General features: G+C 41.7%; 1 pseudogene; it reads right to left on the bottom strand.

Annotated features, from left to right (window-relative positions):
• Positions 1 to 317: 317 nt before the first annotated feature.
• Positions 318 to 9,624, bottom strand: LOC110286319 (large ribosomal subunit protein eL32 pseudogene; annotated as a pseudogene).
• Between the last annotated feature and the right edge of the window lie 807 nt (positions 9,625 to 10,431).

The raw sequence follows: 10,431 nt of genomic DNA, 5'->3' as shown, positions 1-10,431 counted from the left end.
GGAGGAGGTGACTCATGCCTTTAATCCCAGCATTCATGGGATGAAGGAGCAGAAGTAGGCAGATCTCTGTGAGTTCAAGTACAGCCTGGTCTACAGAGAGCATTCCAGGACAGCCAGGGCTACACAGAGAAACTGTCTCAAAACAAAATGAAAAAGTAGGTAGGGAAATGGGGAAGAATATGGGGAAAGAGGTGAGTTAACCAAAACTAATGATGTATGAAGAAGCTGTACAGAAATCCATTATTCTGTAGGTGTCTTGGCTGTGCTTCTTTTTTTTTTTTTTGCAGGTTTTGTGATTTTATTTAAACATAAAATCATGCACACAAGCCATCTATTCATTTTCTTCGCAGTGTAGCCTGGCGTTGGAATTGGTGACTCTGATGGCCAGCTGTGCTGCTCTTTCTACAATGGCTTTTTGGTTCTTAGAGGACACGTTGTGAGCAATCTCAGCACAGTAAGATTTGTTGCACATCAGCAGCACCTCCAGCTCCTTGACATTGTGGACCAGGAACTTGCGGAAGCCGCTGGGCAGCACGTGCTTGGTTTTCTTGTTGCTCCCATAACCGATGTTGGGCATCAGGATCTGACCCTTGAACCTTCTCCGCACCCTATTGTCGATGCCTCTGGGTTTCCACCAGTTTCGCTTAATTTTCACATATCGGTCTGACTGGTGTCTGATGAACTTCTTGGTCCTCTTTTTGACGATCTTAGGCTTCACCAGAGGCCGGAGGGCAGCTTGGCTGTGCTTCTATTGCTGTAATAAAACATCTTAACTAAAAGCAACTTGGGGAGGTAGGAGTTTATTTGGCTTACACATCTCATCCACAGTTCATCACTGAGGGAAGGTCAGGGTAGGAAGTCAAGGCAGGAGGAACTGAAGCAAACCCATTTTCTTAGTCAGGGTTTCTATTCCTGCACAAACATCATGACCAAGAAGCAAGTTGGGGAGGAAAGGGTTTATTCAGCTTACTCTTCCACATTGCTGTTCATCACCAAAGGAAGTCAGGACTGGAACTCAAGCAGGTCAGGAATCAGGAGCTGATGCAGAGGCCATGGAGTAATGTTCCTTACTGGCTTGCTTCCTCTGGCTTGCTCAACCTGCTCTCTTATAGAACCAAGACTACCATCCCAGAGATGGTCCCACCCATAAGGGCCTTTCCCCCTTGATCACTAATTGAGAAAATGCCTTACAGTTGTATCTCATGGAGGCATTTCCTCAACTGAAGCTCCTTTCTCTGTGATAACTCCAGCTGTGTCAAGTTGACACACAAAACCAGCCAGTACAGCCATGTTTACTGGCTTGCTCCTCCTGGATTCTTCAGTTCACTTTTTTATGCACCCTAGGACCTAGGAATGGCACCACCCACAGTGGCCTGTTGATTCCACATCAATTCTCTATTATGAAAATATCACACAGACTTGTCTACATGCCAATCTTTTTATATTTTTTCTTGTTTTTCAAGACAGGGTTTCTCTGTGTAGCCCTGGCTGTGCTGGAGCCCACTCCATAGGCCAGGCTTGCTTCAAACTCAGAAGTGGTTTGAATATGCTTAGTCCAGGGAGTAGCACTATTAGGAGGTGTGGCCTTGTTGGAGTAGGTGTGTCATTGGGGAGTGGACTTTGGGACCCTCCTCCTAGCTGCCTGAAGACAGTCTTCTCCTGAGTGCCTTCAGATCAATGTATAGAACTCTCAGCTCCTTCTGCATCATGCCTGCCTGGATGCTGCCATGCTCCCAACTTGGTGATAATAGACTGAACTTCTGAACATGTAAGCTAGCACCAATGTTGTCCTTTATAAGACTTGCCTTGGTCATGGTGTCTCTTCACAGCAGTAAAACCCTAACTAAAACAACCATTGACTGGATCTTATAGAAGTATTTGCTTAGCTGAGGTTCCCTCTTCATAACTGAACCTAACTTGTGTCAAGTTTACACACACAACCAGAGAGAGAGAGAGAGAGAGAGAGAGAGAGAGAGAGAGAAAGAGAGAGAAAGAGAGGACAGTATGCTGATTTAAAATATAATATACTATTTGTCTTAGTCAGGGTTTCTATTCCTGCACAACATCATGACCAAGAAGCAAGTTGAGGAGGAAAGGGTTTATTTGGCTTACACTTCCATGCTGCTGTTCATCACCAGAGGAAGTCAGGACTGAAACTCAGACAGGTCAGGGAGCAGGAGCTGATACAGAGGCCATGGAGGGATGTTCTTTACTGGCTTGCCTCCCCTGGCTTGCTCAGCCTACTCTCTTATAGAACCCAAGACTACCAGCCCAGGGATGGTCCCACCCACAAGGGGCCTTTCCCCCTTGATCACTAATTGAGAAAATGCCTTACAGTTGGATCTCATGGAGGCATTTCCTCAACTGAAGCTCCTTTCTCTGTGATAACTCCAGCTGTGTCAAGTTGACACAAAAATAGCCAGTACAATTAACCCCTTGTCAACTTGACACACAAACACATCACTAGTAAGCCTCAACCCTTACATTCTTATTCATCCCCAAGATCTAAATAACTTTAAAAGTCCCACAGTCTTTACATATTCTTAAAGTTTCAATCTCTTTAAAATATCCATCTCTTTTAAAATCCAAAGTCTTTTTACAATTAAAAGTCTCTTAACTGTGGGCTCCACTAAAACAGTTTCTTCCTTCAAGAGGGAAAATATCAGGGCACAGTCACAATCAAAGCAAAAATCAATCTCCAACCGTCCAACGTCTGGGATCCAACTCACGATCTTCTGGGCTCCTCCAAGGGCTTGGGTCACTTCTCCAGCCATGCCCTTTGTAGCACACACGTCGTCCTCTGGGCTCCAGATGCCTGTACTCCACTGCTGCTGCTGCTCTTGGTGGTCATCTCATGGTACTGGCATCTCCAAAACACTGCATGACCCCTTCAGTCCTGGGCCTTCAATTACAACTGAGGCTGCACCTTCACCAATGGCCTTCCATGGCCTCTCAGTGCCGAGCCTCAGCTGCTCTGCATGACCCCTTCATGCCTTCAAAACCAGTACCACCTGGGTGACCCTTACACATTACCAAGTCCCGCTGCAGAAGGAGTACAACCTTGCCTATCTCTGGAACACAGCCTCTTTGTGCTTTCAGAAAACACTTCCCAGAAGATGTCACCTCAACGATGCTGGTCTCTTCTTAATCACCGCTAATTTCTTAGCTCCAGCTAACCAGCATCAATAGTCCCAGTAATGCAAAGTTTTTGCTTTAGTAGTTCTGGTATCTTGTTAATCACAGCTGATTCTTCAGCCCCAGTTAACCAGAACTACAAAATCTTCACAATCAAAACAGCAATGGCCCTGAAAAGAGTCTTTAATTTTCCCTCTGAAATTTCACAAACCAGACCTCCATCTTCTGCACTGTTCTCAACATTATCTTCCAAGCTCCTACACAACATCTGACAGAGCTCTTAACAACAAATGGATCTTCAAGCCCAAAGTTCCAAAGTCCTTCCACAGTCCTCCCCAAAACATGGTCAGGTTGTCACAGGAATACCCCACTCTGCTGGTACCAATTTGTCTTAGTCAGGGTTTCTATTCCTGCACAAACATCATGACCAAGAAGCAAGTTGGGGAGGAAAGGGTTTATTTGGCTTACACTTCCATGCTGCTGTTCATCACCAGAGGAAGTCAGGACTGGAACTCAGACAGGTCAGGGAGCAGGAGCTGATACAGAGGCCATGGAGGGATGTTCTTTACTGGCCTACTTTCTTCCCCTGGCTTGCTCACCCTGCCCTCTTATAGAACCCAAGACTACCAGCCCAGGGATGGTCCCACCCACAAGGGGCCTTTCCCCCTTGATCACTAATTGAGAAAATGCCTTACAGTTGGATCTCATGGAGGCATTTCCTCAACTGAAGCTCCTTTCTCTGTGATAACTCCAGCTGTGTCAAGTTGACACAAAAATAGCCAGTACACTATTAAACACATTTTTAGCAGAAATACCCTTCATGGACAGACATTACTGCCCCCAAATGATATGAACCATTAAGTGAAAATTTCAGTGCCAAGAACAGGCTATCTCTCTATTATTTGTCAGGGAGGCCCTAGAGGGACTAAAAACCCACAGGATATTGCTATTACTCTTGGTTGCTGTTGTAGTTAGGTTTCTGTTGTTATGGCAAAACACTATGACCAGAGGCAACTTGGGGAGGAAAATGTTTATTGCATGTTACATGAAAGCCAAGGCAAGAACTCAAGGCAGAAGCTGAAGCAGAAACCATGGAGGAATGTCACCTACTGGCTTGCTTTTCATGATGTGCTCAGCTTGGTTTATTATGTAACCCAGGACTATCTGACCAGGAATGACACAGCCACAGTAGGCTAGGCCATTCTATGTCAATCATTAACCAAGAACATATACAAAAGCCACGCCTACTGGTCAATATGATGAAGGCAATCCTTTGGGGTGTTTTTGTTTTTGTTTTTGAGACAGGGTTTCTCTGTATAGCCCTGGCTGTCCTGGAAGTCACTCTGTAGACCAGGCTGGCCTCAAACTCAGAAATCCACCTGCCTCTGCCTCCCAAGTGCTGGGAGTAAAGGCGTGCACCACAACTGCCCGGTGATGAAGGCAATTCTTTCATTGAAGTTCCCTCTTCTCAGATAATTATAGTATATGTCAATTTTCTAAAAACAAGCAAAATTGATCCTTTATCAACTTGTCATACAGATTTATCATGATTAAACCATAAACTTCCCTCTCTTTCCTAACTTTTTATTTTCTTCCCCCCAGATCTCATGTTCACATCACAATATAAAATATAGTGTGTGGTGGTTTGAATGAAAAATGTCCCCCATGGTCTCATACATTTGAAACTTGATCCTCAATTGATGGTTCTGTTTGGGAAGTTTGAGAGGTATGACCTTGCTGGATGAAGTATGTCAATAGATACAGTTCTTGACAGTTGAAAGATTCATCCTATTTTTTTTGTTGTTGTTGTTCTGTTTTCACTTTTATTTTTGGAAGATCACTATGTTACATAAACCTTGGTTCTGTAAAGGAATCTTCAGATATTCATGCAATATGCTTGGGTTTAGTCCCCCACTATTCCCCTGCCTTCCCTACGGCTTTCCTCTTTCCCCTCCTGCTAGTCTCCTTCATTCTGCCAGATAGTTTGCTTCTGTTAGTGTACAAATACTAGAAAATATAAAGTATTTGATATTCTTTCTCTTTTTTTTGCCTTGAACTCTTTTTTTTAATTTTATTTTATTAGATATTTTCTTTATTTACATTTCAAATGCTATCCTGAAAGTTCCCTATGCCCTCCCCCTGCCCTGCTCCCCTACCCACTCACTCCCACTTCTTGGCCCTGGTGATTCCCCTGTACTGGGACATATAAAGTTTGCAAGACCTAGGGGACTCTCTTCCCAATGATGGCCGACTAGGCCATCTTCTGCTACATATGCAGCTAGAGACATGAGCTCTGGGGGTACTGGTTAGTTCATATTGTTGTTCCACCTATAGGGTTGCAGACCCCTTCAGCTCCTTGGGTACTTTCTCTAGTTCCTCCATTGGGGGCCCTGTGTTCCATCCTATAGATGACTGTGAACATCCACTTCTGTATTTGCCAGGCACTGGCATAGCCTCATACGAGACAGCTATATCAGGGTCCCTTCAGCAAAATCTTGCTGGCATATGCAATAGTATCTGGGTTTGGTGGCTGATTATAGGATGGATCCCCAGGTGGGGTAGTCTCTGGATAGTCCATCCTTTTGTCTTAGCTCCAAACTTTGTCTCTGTAACTCCTTTCATGGGTATTTTGTTCCCTATTCTAAGGAGGAATGAAGTATCCACATGTTGGTCTTCCTTCTTCTTGATTTTCTTGTGTTTTGCAAATTGTATCTTGTGTGTTCTAAGACCTCCACATAAAACCAGAGACACTGAAATTTATTGAGGAGAAAGTGGGGAAAAGCCTCGAAGATATGGGCACAGGGGGAAAATTCCTAAACGGAACAGCAATGGCTTGTGCTGTAAGAGCAATAATTGACAAATGGGACCTCATAAAATTGCAAAGCTTCTGTAAGGCAAAAGACACTGTCAATAAGACAAAAAGCCCACCAACAGATTGGGAAAGGATTTTTACCAATCCTAAATCTGATAGGGGACTAATATCCAATATATACAAAGAGCTCAAGAAACTGGACTTCAGAAATTCAAATAACCCCATTAAAAAATGGGGTACAGAGCTAAACAAAGAATTCTCAATGGAGGAGTACCAGATAGCTGAGAAGCACCTGAAAAAAATGTTCAACATCCTTAATCATCAGGGAAATGCAAATCAAAACAACCTTGAGATTCCACCTCACACCAGTCAGAATGGCTAAGATCAAAAATTCAGGTAACAGAAGATGCTGGTGAGGGTGTGGAGAAAGAGGAACACTCCTCCATTGCTGGTGGGATTGCAAGCTTGTACAACCACTCTGGAAGTCAGTCTGGTAGTTCCTCAGAAAATTGGACATAGTACTACCGGAGGATCCCTCAATACCTCTCCTGGGCATATACCCAGAAGATGTTCCAAGTGGTAATAAGGACACATGCACCACTATGTTCATAGCAGCCTTATTTATAATAGCCAGAAGCTGGGAAGAACCCAGTTGTCCCTTAACAGAGGAATGGATACAGAAAATGTGGTACATTTACACAATGGAGTAGTACTCAGCTATTAAAAACAATGAATTTATGAAATTCTTAGGCAAATGGATGTATCTGGAGGATATCATCCTTAGTGAGGTAACCCAATCACAAAAGAAGTCACTAGATATGCACTCTCTGATAAGTGGATATTAGCCCAGAAACTTAGATTCATCCTATTCTTGTTTCCTATCTCTGCATCGTGCTCGCAGTTCAAAACTTGAGCTCTCTGCTTCCTATTCTAGCCTCCAGACTTGCCACTTCCCTTCCATGATGGACTCTCATCCCTCTGAAACTGTAAGCCCAAATTAACTCGTTCTTCTACAAATTGTCTTAGTCATGGCATTTTATCACAGCAGCAGCAGCAGCAGCAGCAACAACAACAACAACACAGAGTAATTTTAAAAGTCCCACAGACTTTCAACTTTCAACTTTGCAAATGTCTGGGTTTTCTTTAAAATAGGTAAAGTTACCTAACTGTGGTTTCCTGCAAAATGAAAAAGAAATCGAATTCTTTCTTAATCTGAAAGGGGAAACCCAGAGCATAAAAACAACTAAATTGATGTGATTTTTCAACTAGACTATAGTACAACAAATGATACTTCAAATTTTGAAATTTAATCTTTTCCTGCAAGTCTGATACATAGGATTGGTATTTAGTCGTTTTGTCTGCCTATAGGCTACTGTAAGCATTCTTGCTATGTTTAAGATGGCCTAGGGTAAGCTAGCAAGTTCAACAGGTTAGTTGTTTCAAATATATTGTCAGTGTATAATACTTTCAACTCATGAAAAGTTTTTCAGGGTGTACGTAGCCCTATAGCCCTAAATATCTGCATTGAAAAAGAAACTTGGAAGATTGGCACTAGATGGCATCAAGAATTCACAGAAATCTATAGTAACCACAGCAGAACTGGATTATAAAAAATAATTTAGACTATACACCTGAGTGTAAAACTATATATACAACATCTAAAGACAACAAGGAAAAAAATGAACTTGGATAAGGTGGCAAAATTTGAGACAAAATACTAGGGGCATGATAGATATAAGGAATATTTGATAAGCTGAACTTCATTAAAACTTACATACTATAGAAATATGTCAAGAGAATATGAAGACAAGACACAAATCAAGATTAAAACTAGAGAATGGATATATAATAAAAGCTGTTATTAAAAACTCGGAACAGCTGGGCAGTGGTGGCACATGCCTTTAATCCCAGTACTTGGGAGGCAGAGGCAGACGGATTTCTGAGTTCGAGGCCAGCCTGGTCTACAGAGTGAGTTCCAGGACAGCCAGGTATATACAGAGAAACCCTGTCTCTAAAAAACAAAACAAAAAAACAAAAACAAAAACAAAAATAAAAAAAAACAAAGAACAACAACAACAAAACACGGAACAGTCATCTCCTAAACCTCCACAATGAGGGCCAATGAAATGGTTATACATTTTGCCACCAAACCTAGAGTCCTGAGTTGGAGCCCTAAGACCTACATGGTGGAAGGAGACAACTGATTCCTCCAAGTTGTTATCTGGCTTTCACACAGATGCCACAGCATACTCTATCCACAATGCACAAATAAATAACTTAAATGTAATTTTTATTAGATATTTTCTTCATTTACATTTCAATGCTATCCCAAAAGTCCCCTATACCCTCTCCCAGCCCTGCTCCCCTAAAATGTAAATTTTTAAAAAATATTTATTTATTTATTATATGTAAGTACACTGTAGCTGTCCTCAGACGCACTGAAGAGGGCATCAGATCTCACCACGGATGGTTATGAGCCACCATGCGGTTGCTGGGATTTGAACTTCGGACCTTCGGAAGAGCAATCGGGTGCTCTTACCTACTGAGCCATCTCACCAGCCCAAAATGTAAATTTTTAACTCAACAATAAGAAAACAATCTAGTTTTAATGTGAGCAAAGCTCTTGAACAACTCACTGAAAAAGGTAGATACATGGCAAAAAAAAAAATTCAACATTGTTATGGAATTACAGTGACCAAAATTTAAGCATTGACAACACCACACCAAATCATGGCAAGGATGTAGAACACCAGTAACTCCCATATATGTTGTTAGAGGAAAGAAAAATACTAGAGACACTTTTGAAGATACTCTGGCAAAGCCACCATCTGTGCTTTCTGATATTTGCTCAAATGCACTGAAAACTTATAGCTATTCAAAAAGTTGCTTATGGATATAGTTGCTTCACCTGTAATTGTCAAGTTGTCCCTTAGTGGTCAGATGGATAACTATACTACAGCATATCCAAATAATGGAATAGTGTTCACTGCTAAAAAGAAATAAGGTACAAAACCTTGAGAGACGTGGTGAAACTTTAAGCATGTATTACTCAATGAAAGATGATCTGAAAGTGCTATCTATGTATTATGTAATTCTGACTATATACCATTTTTGTAAAGGCCAAACAGAATTAATTTAAAAGATTAGTAGTTGCTAAGGCATAGAGATAGGTAAGAATGAATAGGCAAAAGTTAGACCATTAGAGCAGTGAAAGTATTCTATATAATCCTACATCAGTTGATATGTGTCATATTTTTTTTGTTTTTGTTTTTCGTTTTTTGTTTTTCGAGACAGGGTTTCTCTGTATAGCCCTGACTGTCCTGGAACTCACTTTGTAGACCTGGCTGGCTTCGAACTCAGAAATCTGCCTGCCTTTGCCTCCTGAGTGCTGGGATTAAAGGCATGTGCCACCAAGCCTGGCACGTGTCATATATTTGACAACACCCATGCAATATAGGTAATCAAGAGCAAACTCTAAAACTATAGTTTCAGTGATGTACCGCTACAGTGTCAAATGCTAATGGCTGAAGTTGTGAGAGGGGTTCTATATTACTTTGATCATTTTGTTCTCACATCAGTACCTTCTCAACATTGCAGTAGACATGTTCTTCTTCAGAACTAGACCTTCCTGTCTTGCAACTTTTCCTTCTCATGCTATCTTCAACAAATATGGCCATAATATCTAACCTATATTTTCCAAGTCCCAATCCCCAGGCCAGGCATGAATACTGTAATAAGACTAAAGGATGATCGAACAGCAGCTTTGTGCTAGATTTCTTCCTTCCTTCCTTCCTTCTCTCTCTCTCTCTCTGCCTTTCTTTCTTTCTTTCTTTCTTTCTTTCTTTCTTTCTTTCTTTCTTTCTTTCTTTCTTTCTTACCTTAGGCCAGTTAGCAGATCTGAGTCTGCAGTCCTACTCCTTTCCCCCTACTAGCCTGTAAAATAGGGCTGAGAACAATTCAATGCCTTTGATTTTTGATGCACCTTCTAGAAATTTGTAGGAACAAATGCCTAAGTTCTGACTAGGAATACATACATGCTCTATTAACTGGACTTCTGATTCTGTTCCTCCAGCAACTAGCCAGGACATGCATTTTTCTTTTTCATTTAGAGTCAACCATTTCTAGCCTCTCAGGCTGTCATTTAATATCCCTCTGCTACAGTCATGCAGTATCTCCCTAGTAGGGACTGGTATCTGCTTGCCTCACCCTCTCTTTTCTGCAAAACCCTTCCCATATACACATGAGACCTTGACATTAGGCAGTGGCTCCTGCTTGTCTCCTCATAACTTCTGCCCCCAGAGTTAAATTGTGCTTGAATGTCTAGCACACCTATTTCTTTGCTATGTTAACTTTTGTCTTTCGCCTAGTTTTGGACCTCCCAATTTTCTTTTATTCTCATTATCCAAAACTGGGAATCTGGCCCCTCAGTTACTATAGAACTCTTCCTCGACCATTCCAATGGGAACTTGTTCTAATTCCCTACA

Source organism: Mus caroli, unplaced genomic scaffold, assembly GCF_978045245.1.
Source record: "Mus caroli unplaced genomic scaffold, Mus_caroli_1 scaffold_5, whole genome shotgun sequence".
Lineage (NCBI taxonomy): Eukaryota > Metazoa > Chordata > Mammalia > Rodentia > Muridae > Mus > Mus caroli.
Note: the sequence above shows the minus strand (reverse complement) of the source record. Positions and strands in the feature narration are given on the sequence as shown.